The 10559-nt window shown below is 41.2% G+C and overlaps 1 protein-coding gene across 2 annotated transcripts in view; it reads left to right on the forward strand.

The window, feature by feature from the left end:
- The window catches only part of SGCD (sarcoglycan delta), a 359455-nt gene that overhangs the window by 7780 nt on the left and 341116 nt on the right, over nucleotides 1–10559 (forward strand). Inside the window, exon 1 of one of the 2 annotated variants that reach the window (XM_015428728.1) lies at nucleotides 5887–5918. The exons of the other annotated variant lie outside the window; for it this stretch is intronic. The gene's annotated coding sequence lies outside the window, so the exon portion shown is untranslated. Of the gene's footprint in view, nucleotides 1–5886; nucleotides 5919–10559 lie in introns of those variants that run through there. 2 annotated transcript variants of the gene reach the window in all.

Genomic DNA, 10559 nt, shown 5'->3' on the forward strand with positions numbered 1-10559 from the left:
AGATTTTTAGATATAAGAGAGGGGGAAAGAATATATATAATTTACACACATCACAATATTTCCCTTACGTACATTAATTAATTATATATTTCACCCACATCTCATTAATTATAATACTCCAAATTACCAATTGTATCAAGTTCATCTTACTCACTCCATTAACAAGGTTTATAACATCTCATAATTCATTACATCCACCTTCTCTCACCTAAACCTTTTCCCAAGCTAAGGCCCCGGTCACACGGGAGGTTTAGGCCCGGAAGAGGAACGGATCGGGGGCACAGCAAACGGGCGCGATCAAACCGCAACATCTGGGAAGCGCATCCATCCCCGATCCGTCCCTTCAGCCCAGTAACGTGGAGCAAAAAAGAACCTAGTAAAGAGAAGGACTTACCTGAAACGCCGCAGCAAACGCGGCCGTCGGATCGCAGGAGCGCCCGTCTTCAGGAGCATTTGAGGCTCCCAGCCGAACTGCGCATACGCACACATGCACAGCTGGCTGCCTCGCGCTCCCTTCCGTGTCTGAGCAACTGCACGGCGGCTCACGGGATCAGTGTGATCCCGCCGCTGCGTGTCTCTTTTGGTGCGGCTTTAAAAAGCCGCACTTTGGCCACATCAATTTCCCCCCCGTGTGGCAGGGGTCTACCTAAACTACTTCCATGGAGCTATTCTATTCATTTAACTCTTTTATGATCTTATTTCCTGTTTGTTCTAGTCACCAGACCAGTCAATTAAAAATCCTTACTTTCCCGATGAAAAATATGATTTATTGGCCTTCCTCATTCCACAACAATCTAACCACCATCCAAAAGGGGCCCAGAATCTTCTAACTGTGCCGGGCCCCAAGGATGCTAGACTGGCCGTCACAAGGGCTAGGGCCTTCTCAGTGGTGGCCCCCACCTGGTGGAATGAGCTCCCGGAGGAGATCCGGGCCCTGCGGAACCTGGTGCAGTTCCGCAGGGCCTGCAAGACGGAGCTCTTCCACCAGGCTTTCGGTTAGGGGCCGCCACTGCCCCCCCGGCTATATACCATCTTGGGGGGGGTTAGGGGTTAGGGCTTAGGAGGCCGGGTAGAATCATTGTTAACATCTATTATCAATGCCTACTGGGAATGTTTGGGTTGTGTTAGGGTTGTGGTCGCCCTCTCTGGGTTTTTGAGATTCTGGAATGATTGTGGTTATTGAGCACTTTAATTGTTTTATTAGTTTTAAATTGTATATGTTGTTTTTAACTGTATTAGAGTATTGATGTTTTATTAGCAAGCTTTTTCTTGCCTTGTTAGCCGCCCTGAGCCCTACGGGGAAGGGCGGGGTATAAATTTAATAATAAATAAATTAAATAAATAAATAAAACTAATAGTTTTTTAATCTTGTAATTATAACTACTTTTCATTACATTAAAGGGCCCAGTTGTAAACAAACCACATTTCTCTGTCTTCCTAGTATATTACCGGTAATGTAAAGCATTCATACAATATCTCTGATAAGATATCTATTTGCAAGAACACCCTTTTTACCTAATTGACATATGTCTTATTCCTAGTTTTTTAATTATAAAAGACATCTAGGGGGGACATTCTATCCTTATATTAATTCCATTCTTGTTAATGAATGTTAGTTCGTTAAGAGATTTTCTTCCAAAACATAAAAAACCCTATAGAGGTGGTAGTGGGGAACAAAAAAAAAAATCCTACTAAACAGTATAACTCACCCCCATGAGACTGAACTTCCCTCAGCTTACTCACTTCTGTGTTGACTATCTCTTTCTTTCCTCCTTTCCCCTTCTTCCTATAACACCATTAAAACGCTTTCCCTTTCCCCCTTTCCCTTTTCCCCCCTTCTCTTTTCAAAAAGCCATATGTACCCAAAAATAAAACAAAGATTTTATAACAGCAAACATAGCTTTTCTTTTTTCCTTCTTCCACATCTTTCAATATTCTCCTTTTTTCTTCCAACCTCTTTTGGGTGTCTTGCATTTTTGTATTCAGATTATTTAAAGTCCAAATCATTCTTTCCATAATTCAAATAGCCAATTTTCAGTCCTTTGTTCACTTTACATTTCTCTACTCCATTATTTTCTCCTCTTTTCCATTTTTTTCTCCTTATTCCTTTTTCTTCTTGCTATTTCTGATGAATACTCTTTCAAAGTCTTTTTTTTAAATAGAGAATCTTCTGTTTCCTTTAGGTTACATCCTGAGGCTTCCTTATTTTCCAACATTTCTTTTCCTATTGTTATCCAATGATTAGCACATAGCTTTCTCGGCTCCTCCCAGGGATCATTAAGGTTCTCAGCAAAATTCTGGGTAGTTTGAATATGTTCTCCAGTTTCTTCCTTATTTTGGGCTACATTTTTAGGACTTTCAATCAAATTTTTACATGCATCCTTTACTGCTTGTGTAATTTCTTTTTGTAGAAAATCCCAAAATTGCTCCCAAGTAAGGGTATCCACCAGAGTCTCTGGATCTAGCTCTTCACTCTCAGCTCCTCACTCCATTTTATAGCGTGCACTCCCATACACTTACAGTTCTTAATAAATTTTTTGCACACATTTTACTTTGTTGCCACTCCTTTGTTGTCTACGCTTATGCTTCCAATCAATATTAACAATTCATTAGCAGTTCAAACAGGAAAAAGAGAAAAAAAATCTTTTCTTACCCTCTTCATTCTACCACGAAATTCTTCTCCATACACTCGAAGCCGCCTTTTTATTTTTTGGAGATATCTCTTTAGGGCAATCCAAGTCAATCAGATTTCTACTTGATCTTACGTGGTATATTATTCTCGTTGTGATGTGTTTCTTTCTTTCTTTATACAGTAATAGGTTAAAAACAATGGCTCGTCGCTGCTAATGGAAACATGGCAGCCATATTTCCTCCGTTTCTTTGCTCCTGCTTCGGGGCAAGCCCGCTACATTCCCGCAATTTGCCATCCTCGGGGGTGGCTGGAAAAGTCCCCTGCTGCTCCCCTCCTTTCTGGAGACCGAGCTGAGGGTCCCCGCTCGCACGGGAGACCCCTGAAGAACAAAGAGGAAGCGGGCGGCTCGGGAGTGTCCCAAGACACGTCCGCTCGCAGCGCTTATGCCGACCATCCCCCCAAATATTAGTACATTTCAATCAGTTAAGCTTGGGGTGAGAGAGTTGGTGTGTGTGTTCATAAAATCCTAGAGGACATTAAAATTGTGTTTTCAGCTTTCCTTTTTTATATTTTTTATTGGATTTATACACTACACAATTACAGGGAAGGGGAATGGATCACTAAGACTAAAAAAGAAGGTAAACTAAGGCAAGGATCATATTGCATAAGTTACAGTTTTGTCTATTGTTCTTACAAAACCTTATAGTAAAATATAACCTCTGTGTTCAATGTCTTAATTCCTTAATAAAGCTGACTTGAGCCATTAATGTTAATTTACAGTTAGATGTTTTCAGCTTTCCAACACTACACGCTGCTGCAGAAAAATAGAGGAGATTTTTTAGTAATAGTCAAAAGATACAGAAACTGTATTCTGATCCCAGCCCTTCCCTTCTCCAGAGTGAATCCCTCTTCTGCAGTTATGGGATCCATCTGCCATTGAATCTCATGTTTAAGGGCAATGATGTTTCCCTCCCTTAACCAGAGTTCCTGACTAGAGCTATCTCCTGAATGTGAAACTCTTTTTAGAAGAAGGTGGGTGGGTAGTCTAGGCAAGGGAAATTGAATGCCTTCCACTGGGCCACTTTCAGTCTCTCAGACAGTTAAGAAGACAGGCCTTTTTGTTGTGGTCTGTATCATGAGGCAGAGCCAGTGCATACATTACGCAGATATAAGCATATTTTTGTTCTTATATATAGATATGACAGGAAGTTGCAGTTTCTGCTGGATTTCTGGCATATATGTCTGCATTATATCTGAGCCTCCAAATATGCACGTTTTTGAGTTTTACAGTGTGTGTGTGACTATTAAAAAATACTGATGTGCATGTCACCCTGCGACAAATTGTAATTGGGTTGCCATTTGTATACATTGTCATTAAATGTTAAAGAAAAGGCTTGCTTTCATTTGAAAGTTGAAATAGCTCACAACAGAAAATGAGGTTCCGCACATTTGCAGAATATGCTCTCACTTGAAGCACATTTTTAGCCTGAGGCATGGGCATTAATTGTACCTGAGTCAAATAGTTTCATAAATCACCATAAACAACAACATTTAGGGAAATAAAAGATGGGAGGGGAAAAACCAGATAAAATAATAAAGCTTTCATATAAGACATTGGCTGTTTGGTTAAGAAGCTTCCAAAAACTTGGTCACACTATCTCAGGGATTGCATTGCTTCTCCCCCTGCCCTCCGGGACTCTGAATCATAGCTGGACTTAAAAATTGCCATGGGTTGTTTGCACAATTCACTTGGAGCTGCAGTTGGAGTCCACAACTTGGACTAAAAATAGACTGAAGCCAGTAGTACATTCTGCATCTCAGCAGAGTCTTGTTTCACACTGCAAGCTAATGTCAAACTGTAGTGGAATGATATTCATCTTATCATATATGGGAGTGTAACTATGGTTGTATCCCATACATACCAGTGGTTATTGCACTCTTGTTCTGCTAAAGCAGTCATTCGTGACTAGATTATGTTGTCCACACAGGAAAATCCAACTGTGAGTTGTTATTTCACAACAGCAGCATAGTGTCCAACATGTAGATGCAGCCTAAGTTTGTCCATAGGTCAAATCAAGTAGTTACAAATTTCATCAGCATCACTAGTAAAAATGTTATGTTTCAAGAAGCATCTACTCTCAAGAATGTCTCTATCAACAAAAGTGATCATTAATATAGTGTATTGATCCTCCTGGCTTGTCATACTGGGAAGTGTTGGAATTTAGCATCTTAGGGTCAATCTAGGCATGATTGCATCCTTCTGACCTCCATGAAGATGCTGCCACCATTTAAAATCATCTAAACATTCTGCAAGGGCCACAGGGCCCCTCTTCCCCTCCTGTGCCTCATCGAGTGCTAAACTCCCCCCCCCCACACAGCATGTGCAGTTATTTCAGCACTTGAAGAGGCACAGGGATGGGAACAGGAGCACCATGCAGCACTTTAAATTGACTTTAAAATGGAGCTGCGGTGGCTCAAGTGGTTAAGACGCTGAACTGCAGGCTGTGGAAGGTCAGCAGTTCAGCAGTTCAAGACCCGGGTGCCGCAAGACGGGGTGAGCTCCTGTCTCTAGTTCCAGCTCCTGCCAACCTAGCAGTTCGAAAGCAAGAAATTGCAAGTAGATAAATAGGTACCACTTCGGTGGGAAGGTAACAGCGTTCCGTGCGCCTTGGGGTTTAGTCATGCCGGCCACATGACCATGGAAACGTCTTCGGACAGCGCTGGCTCTTCGGCTTTGAAACGGAGATGAGCACCGCAACCCTAGAGTCGGATTCGACTGGCTTTCGAGCAAGGGAACCTTTACCTTTACCTTTACTGTCCTTGTGGTGGCTACAAAGATGCTGTCATCTCTCGTTTGGACCTAAGAAAGAACAGTTTCACTTTACAATTCAAGATAAGTTTCCTCTCACTATTTATTTTATTTATAAATTCAATTTATAGCCCGCCCAACGCGGGCTCAGGGCAGCTCACAGTCAGGCATAAGCCAACACATAAAACACATTAAAACCATTTAAAATCATTATTACAGTATAACAACATTATTATTAAGTGCTCTAGATGTTCCATATGATCTTCCATAAAGATGACGTCTGAATGCTGGTATACCCACTCCATGCCGTCAGTTCCACGTGACGCTGTCGTTCTCTCTTCCAGGGCCAGATAGTGATGGTACAGTAGTGGCGGCTCCTACTCAAACGCCTGGCAGAAGAGCTCCGTCTTGCAGGTCGTGCGGAACTATACAAGGTCCCGCAGGGCCCGGATCTCCTCCGGGAGCTCATTCCACCAGGTAGGAGCCGCCACCGAAAAGGCTCTGGCCCTGGTAGCAGCCAGCCTGGCCTCCTTGAGGCCTGCCATCGTCAGGAGATGTTGCGTCTCCGACGGCCAGTTGACAGCAAAATTTCTTCCTGTTTGTTATTACAATAAAATTCATTGTGCCTTTTGTCCTTTTCGTGATACTTAAGGTGCTGTATAGGATGGTGGTGGGCATGTTTTGTACTTACTATTGGAATTCTTTATCCTTTACTGAACTGTCTTCCGTAACAAAAATTGCCTTCCACAATTTAGCTGTATATTTGTTGCTATTTCTGAGGGAAATTAGGACTGTAGTGATTGATACATTGTGGAATTGCCTAAGATCACATGACCATAGTTTGTTCTAGAGCAAAGTTGGAAAATACCTGGAGACTTTGGGGGTGGATCCAGGAGAGGGTGGGGTTTGGGGAGGGGAAGGGCCTCAACAGGGTACACTGCCATACAGTTCACCCTTCAAAGCAGCCATTTTCTCCAAGGGAGCTGATCTCTGTCAGCCGGAGATCAGTTGTAAAAGCGGGAGATCCCCAGGCCCCACCTGGAGGCTGGCAACCTGAAAAATAAGCTGACGGAGAGTGATTTCAGCAAAGCGTACTTTATTCGATCAGGAACAAGACAACTTTGGCCGGCTCGCAGGCCGGCTTATATTCCCCGAGAAACCGCCACCCAAAACACACACACCCCACTTCCCAATAGGTTATTTACAGTGGCCAAGAGTCCCATAGGCTCTCGGCCGGGAACCTAGCCCCCTGATTGGAGCGGGCTAGGATCTGCATAGTCCATTGTCTCTTGGAGCGAAGCTCGACGTTTGTGCCTGACCGCGTGGAGCCCAAGCCGGCCACACGGTCTGGACTGGATACATTACACAACCCTAGCAAAGCTTTGTGACTACTACAAGATGTTTTAGTTGTTATTCTTATTAAAGTTGTTTTAAGCCATTATTCATTCTGTTAATCTTTATCTGTGGGCCCAGAAACAATATTAACACCCAAAATCATTTCAATCTCATGAAACAGGAAATCAAGAAGATGCTTTTTAAAAAACTGATAAAAACAAGAGAGCTGATAGACAAAATATTTTTGAAATAACTAATGGGAAATGGTCTGATTTATGGAAACTGACTTTTTTCATGTCTGATACCTTCCAAATGTATTTAACTTATGACAGCTATGACAGTCTCATATAAAAGCAGCTTCAGATGTAGTACAGAGGTGAGGATAACACTTGGCAAGTGGGTGTTTGTGCAAATTTGAAAATCTCAGCAAAACCAAAAAAATAATAATAATAATCCCAGTGATCTTTGACAAGGCCTTGAAGTGTACAGAAAGAAGGGGTATGTTGTACATCAATCGTACTTAAAGCTGCTTTAAATGTTGTTCATCCATCAGTATCAGAGGTATCTGGCTTAGCACAGCTGGAGGGCTGGATTAGATGGGCCTTGGTCTGATTCAGCAGAGCTCTCTTTATCCTACGTTTAGTGCTCTGAAAGCATTTTCATGGATATAGTATATGCAAATAACATGTGATTGTTCATCTTGTGCCATTTCATTGTGTACATACATACTGGGAAGCCATAGTCAATTTTAGCTAATGGGGCAATAACACGATTGCACATGTGTTGCTACATAGCATTGCATTTGCCTGTGAAAAGTGCATCACAGTGGAAGTATTCCTAACTTTCATGTTGAAAAGCATCTAACAATCCTGTTCCTGGGAGTAAACCCCATTGAGTAGACTTGAGTAGATTTCTGAAAACACCTTTAGGATTACTCTCTAAATTTTATCAATTAATTAAAGAGGGTTTAGGAGCAGTTGCTTCTGACAGAGCTTATATTGCACTGTACAGTCAATTTATCAATTGTAACTCTGCCTTAGTATATATTTGTGTTTATACTTTACAGGGCAGGTCATGTGTGTGTGTGTATGTTTGTGTGTGTGTGTGTGTATTCCAGTGCCACCTTAAAGACTAATGTATTTCAAAACGAGCTTTTGTATGAGCTAAGGTATGAACTGTGAGCTTTGATATTGAAATAATTGTTGTCACTTTAAAATGCTACTGTAATTTTGTTGTATTTTGCTATAGCAGACTAACATGACTACCTCTCACTGTGTGAAAGAGGGGTTGTAGCCAGTGTTCCCTCTAAGCCGAGTTAGTGTGAGCTAGCTCACAGTTTTTTAGCCTCTGGCTCACATATTTTTGTCTCAGCTCAGGAAGGATGGCTCCAGAACAAGCTAATCTATGTAGTAGCCAAATTGCTCGCTCACAACTCTAATGCCAGTAGCTCACAAAGTAGAATTTTTCCTCACAAGACTCTACAGCTTAGAGGGAGCATTGGTTGTAGCCCAGAATCCCTTAGGTGCTGTATGCCTTGTGACACTGTAGGATATTCTGAGACATGCCTCTAAGACTGTATGTTGCTTCACTGACATCTCTAAAAATATTGCCAGCCCTAAACAACAGCGTGGATGTCTTGTGCAGTTGGGAAGGCTCTGAAGCTCCTCAGTGCTCTGGAAGTCAATAAATGAGGTTAGAAGGGTTTAAATCTGGTGAAAGTTAGAGAATGCTATCTGCATGTTTTAACCTCTGAGAAGAGACAACACTCTCCCTGAACATTTGTTCCTTTTTGTTCCTTTGACCTACCAGCATCTTATCGAATCATCAGTTAGTATTGCTTGTCTCTAATAATAAATGCTGGATTTTTGTGTGCATATCAGAGTTATGATTATATTTATATTTCATTATTTATTATATTTATATTTCAAGGAAAAGTAGGGAAACCCTCTCAGGATAGCCTGATCTTGTCAGGCCTCAAAAGCTAAGCAGAATCGGTCCTGGTTGGGATTTGGGTAGGAAACCTCCAAGAAATACCAGGGTTGTCATGCAGAGGCAGGCAATGGCAAACCACCTTTGAACATCTCTTGCCTTAAAAACCCTGTGACTTGATGGTAAAATGATGATGATGATGATTGCTGAATTTTTGTGTGCACATCAGAGTTACTATTATGATTTCATTATTTATTATATTTATATGTCAATGAAAAGGGAGAAAACGCTCGCATGAAAAAAGTTTACACATACTTGCAAGATAATATAGGCTCTGTGCTTTGGTGAGAATAAAATAGCAAGGACAGAATGCCTCTCTCCCCCCTTCCATTTTGAAATAGCAGCGTTGTCATTCGTTCTTTCTTTATCTAACAGTGTTCTTTAGGCTTTTTGTATGTATAGCACCTCTCAATGAAATAACCACCATTATTTTTTCTCCCTTGGAGAACTGAAGGCTTAGATACATGTGGTAAATTGTGCATAGGATAAATCTCAAACTGTGTTCTTTACAGACTTGAATTGTGCCATTTAAATCAGTTTTTCTGTGCTCTTGCAGTTTTCTTTGCTACTCTTTAGAGCATAGCAGTTTTGTTTTCATTGTCTGCACTGATCCGATATGAATCTTATTGTGTTTGTTGCAGATTCTTTGCCTAAGTTGGGCATGGCATTTTTTTCTGTGCTCTGTATTTAACAAGGAAAGGGGGTTGGAGGCCAGGGAAATATTATCTGGGGAGCCCATAGGCTGCCTGGAACTAAAGCTGGATGAATGGACTCATTAGCTGTCATTCTCTGTTTGCATGGAAAAGCAATGGTGTAATTTCCAAGAAAAGTTATTGTGTACTCTCCCCATGAAACAGTAGTTATGATAAGGGCAGAATTCCAGGGCTGACTGGCTCAACAGAGACGGGACTGAAAGTAGGCTGTGGCTTCATATTTGAAGTATACATTACCATCTGAAGGAAAACCTGTAATAGTCTTAATCTCACAGGCTATAATTACTGAACTGCACCCTTATCAGGAATTACCATTGTGCTCTGATAGCAGAATAAATGCTATAGGAGATCTCTCCAATGAAATGGGTTAGATAATTTATTAAGCAGTTAATTCAGATAAGGTCATAGATCATGGCAGTAGGTCATTATAAACTTTTTTGCATGTTGCAATATAACCATTTTCAGTTGTTTTTTTTTAAAAAAAAGCCTGAAAAAGTTCTCAAGTGGCAGGAGTGGCAGTGGTACCTGTGGAGACTGGAACAAAGCAAATGGTTTCAATATGGATGGGATCTTCAAAATGTTTTACCTTCCCATCCACATGACATACAAAGGAGCTTTGACTTTGACTTAAAAAAAATAGGTTTGGGGAAATAGCTCATCAATTGGGGAAAACCTTGGAAGTGGACAATTAAAGGACACCATTGTGTGGATGTTCCAAAAGCTAGCTCCAGTTTGGATTCAAAACTGGAGTAAAAGCTCTTGTGTGGAAGTAACCCTAGTGAAGTGCATAAAAAAAATTAAACTAAAGAAGGGAGGTGAGGGAAACTACCTGGTGATATATAGGTACTCATGGGCTGCAATCACACATGCCTTTAGATCTGACATAGGTGCTAATGCCTGACTGTCAGGTTCAATAGAGCAGTTGCAGTCCACAACAATTCATAAGAATAGATTGCTTTATTACAAGTCACTATTGATACACTTTCATGGTCATTGTCAGGAATGAAACTCAAACCCAAGCATCTACAGATATAGACAGTTTAAAAAAAAAAGGTTAGCCAATGAATACAGTTCACGCTCA

The sequence above is a fragment of the Gekko japonicus genome, unplaced genomic scaffold (genome assembly GCF_001447785.1).
Source record: "Gekko japonicus isolate JY-2015 unplaced genomic scaffold, Gekko_japonicus_V1.1 scaffold763, whole genome shotgun sequence".
Classification (NCBI taxonomy): domain Eukaryota; kingdom Metazoa; phylum Chordata; class Lepidosauria; order Squamata; family Gekkonidae; genus Gekko; species Gekko japonicus.